Source organism: Phaethon lepturus, unplaced genomic scaffold, assembly GCF_000687285.1.
Source record: "Phaethon lepturus isolate BGI_N335 unplaced genomic scaffold, ASM68728v1 scaffold2779, whole genome shotgun sequence".
NCBI lineage: Eukaryota > Metazoa > Chordata > Aves > Phaethontiformes > Phaethontidae > Phaethon > Phaethon lepturus.
This window is the reverse complement of record NW_010565324.1, coordinates 45,219-49,273: the sequence shown is the minus strand read 5'-3', so window position 1 is coordinate 49,273 and position 4,055 is coordinate 45,219.

Genomic DNA, 4,055 nt, shown 5'->3' with positions numbered 1-4,055 from the left:
TCTGTGATATTATTACCTGTGATATCTTCTTTTAAAAATGAGGGGGAAAGGGGGCCATTTGCTGTTACAGAAATGTCGTCTTTACTTCCTTGGTTGTAAAATGTCACTATGCTCTCCATACTCTCTAATAGTCAGTTTATAGGAGGGGGGAAACAAGCCTGGAATGTAACGTAGTGCTGGTTGTGCAGTACAAACTGGCATCATTTTTGTAAAGCGGAGTATAGACGAGACCAAAAACTTCCCCAAGAATTTCATCCCACTAAATGAGGCATGGCCTAGAGACAAAAACAGCAGCAGATGACTTGGGCTTCAGTCTTCCAACATACATACAATACTTCAGTCCTGTTACTTTTTATAGAATTTCAAGTGAAAACAAATAGTCCTTTTTCATCCTGGCTCCTCATGCAATGAAACAAACAAGCCATCAACCCACAGTCTTGATTGGAGCCGAAATTTTTGTTTGTCCAGATTTCATTAAAGCAGTCTGGAATATTATTCCCTCCTCCTCTCCTGTTTCTCTCTCCTAAGACACACAGCTCACATTGACAGGCTGTATTCTTTGGGAACAGGTAGAGACCAAAGCTGTGAGGTACCAGGCGGTACTCTTGCGAGTGGCCAAGAAAAACAGAAACTTAACTATTTTGCATGCTGAACCTCAGAACATTTTGAAATAAATTTTGATTCACTTTGCTTCCAGGAAAAACAAAGCAGATTATGGAATGACTTTTTTTTTTTTTTCCGATGGAAGGAAAAGTCTTTACCTTATTTGCTATACTACGTGTATGAAAATTAGAAAAAAACATTAGCTGGAGTATCAGTTATGGAGTAAACAGTTAAACTCAAACTTTTCAGTCCAAATGAATTTATTAAATGTTAAGTATTTGAAAATTACCTTCCTGCCGAGCTGTCCCTCGCCCCTTGGAATGAGAGAACGTTCATAGTTTACTTGAACGAGTTACAACAGCTTTGAGCATCATTTTAGCACTCAATGTGTTTGTATCATTAATATGGTAAACAGCTTGGTGTTAAGCATGTGCATGCTCTTGAAGTAAATAGGGCACAGCTGAAAAAAGCAAATCCCTTGTATTGGCTATGTATGAATTGAAGTGCCTACTCATTCTATACCTATCTAGCCTGAATGGTGTGAAATACACATGGAGAGCAGCCAACAAGAGTGGGTACATTACTAATTGAGCTAGAGGAAGGAAGAAAAATGGCAAGTAAGAACCGTAGCATCTTTCCCATCTCCCAAGCATATGAAATTGTCTTTGTATGACTAGCACACTCTGAGGTTTACAGCAAGTTAGAAGTTCATGGTCAGGTAGAAAGGGAACAAGCAATGACATGAATGCTTTAAGTATTATTATCCTTTACTGGACAAAAGAAATGCTTGCACATAAAGAGGGTAGGTGTACGTTTTGGGATAACACATCTGCAGTCATTTTTACCCATTGGGAAGAAAGGTGTTTGGCAAATTTCATTCCCCCAGCAGAGCCCTTTGCAAACCGTTGGTGAAAGGTTGAAATTGAACTGCTGCGACATGGGTTGGACCCAGCATGGATCTCAGGGAAGTACCATGCAGTTTCCCAGGTTTCCTATGTCTGCAGGACACCCTCGGGGATACTGTAAAGCCTCACAAGCATTTAGTCACCAGGGCTTGAGAATCCCCTTGGCCTCCTTGCTGAGGAGATCTGGCTCACTTTGCAGGTGTCGGTGGTGAGCTTTTGATCATCTTGATCTCGGCATTTCAATACTTGCAAAGCCCCTTCCCTCCCTACACCGTGTCAGCTGAGGTATGAGAGCCAGCTGCCTTTCTGTTGCCTCCCAGGAGGACTTCTTGATTAAGAAATGTCTGTCTTCCACTTGGTTCAAAGTAGCCCCTGCAATTTGACCTTCAGGGCATACTGCATTTTAGCTGGCTTTTAAGGTGGAGGGGACGTCTAGAGCTTGGGAACTGAAGCTTGGTACCTTTTAAAACCACACTTGACTCCTTTCTGGTTTGTTTTTCTCATGGAGTTTGTCAGCTAGATTTGTCCATGCTTAGAGAACCTAGGAAAGCCACTTTCCCTTTGTAAACAAGAAGTGATAAAGTAAAATAAGTTTTGACTGGAACAATAGTATGGCTTGATTAATTTAATCTCCATTGTTTTAACTGGATTAGATTAATTTAATCGCCATTGTTTGACTGAGGTGATTCACTCCTGGTTAGATTGTAGCTTGTAGGATACCCCTCTAGTTTTACATTCTGAACTTTTCCTTATCTACGGTTAGCACTTTTGAATTGAGGCTACATGAAAAAAATGTTTGTCTGTTGAATAAATTACTGTGATCTGTAATGAAGCAATATATGAAACAGTACATCTAATTAGATGACTTAAAATGGATATTCTTAGCATGAACTGATAAATAGAACTGGAAAAAATATATCATGATCAAAATTTCCCCTTTTCCCCACTAGAATTACACAGCTTGACAAAAACATATAATAAACCAGATTTTCACATTTTGACCAGTAAATAAATTTTTCCTGCTTACATGATTTTTATTATAAGTCAACATTTTCCAAGGAAAATGTCAACCAATAAAATGTTTCTGAATATTTCTGATCTTGCCCGCAAAAAACCCCGTAAGTGCCCCCTTGTTTTCTGCTCAGAGATGATCCCATTCAAAGCTGCCTACCCTTACTCCTAGTAACTTCCATACCAGCTGCCCTCTTCTGAACCCCCTCCAGCCTCTCACCCAAGCAAACAGGCACCAGTTTCCTGCTAACTTATGCAGAAATAATGTTTCCTGAAAGTTTCCTTCCTCAAACACTTCAACACCAAACCTATCAACAGTCCTCTCTCCCCACAATAAACAACCACAACCACAACTCTCTGTACTGTAGCAATGGCTAAAAGGACCGAGGGAAGACAAGCAACTCATGCTTTCCTTGACTTTCACAGCATTTGAGCAAGGCTGGGCTTCATTCACACACCAAAGGTATATCAGGATATGGGAGGTGTTTGAGTAATACAGAGCACTTGTAATTCTGATTAATTTTCTTAGTCAAATGACAAAACATTCTCGCAACAATGCAAAAGCTTAGGATGAAAAAAAGAAAACTTTTAAGACAACGTTTTATTTTATTACCATATTGAATTTCATTAACTGGCACACTTGGTGGCCTCTATGGTACATGGTAACTGGTCTCTTGCCTGTTCTCAGCTTACGGGTTTTAGATCACAAGTCCTCTTCCCGAAGATTAGGCAGAAAGTCAGTTGTTACAAGTGACTCCGTTGTTTATGAGTTATAAATTAACAGCGAACGTCAGGTCATGGGTGCTGGCCTTCAGTATGTCCATTACCTGTTGTGAAATGTACTATGTAAAAGGTGCTGAAAGCTCTTGTCAAGGCACAAAAAAGAGTCAAAGACTTAAATAACCTGCAGTGTAAAATGCTTCCACAAGACTAGAGGTGGATGAACACACAGGCAGGTGTGGGAAAGCTAACAATGCCATTATTTGCTATGTATAATGGATAAACAAAAGGCTTCAGGTCTGGTTCTTATTCACACTGTGGCCCTTTTACACCGCTGTGATAAATGTAGAGGCCAGAAGGGGTTCTTCAGCTGGTGGCATCACACCATGAGCTCCAAGTTGAGGTCTGTCTGGTTTCATTTGTGAGAACGGATTTCAACAAGCAGACTTCAAAAAATTGTCCCGTACATCAGCTAGCTTTGCAGAGGTCTAAAGGTCTGTAATACTGTCAGGAATCCTAGTAACATAACTTATTTTTCCTCATACCCTTGTTCTTCTTGAGCTAATTATGCCAACGCACTCAAGGCTACAAGCCTCACACCCCCTCCTCAGTACAGGTAACAACATTATCGGTGCTTCAGCACAAGTCTTGAGGAGTGCCTGGTCCTTGAAATTCATTCCTACTCTGTTCTATTGTTGCAGTTTAAAAAAACAAACCACCATAACCCAAAAAAACAAACTGACAAAAAAAAGCCCCAACAACAAAAACTGTGTGCTGAATCTTAAATATACTTTTTTGGGGGGAACAAAAATGTCT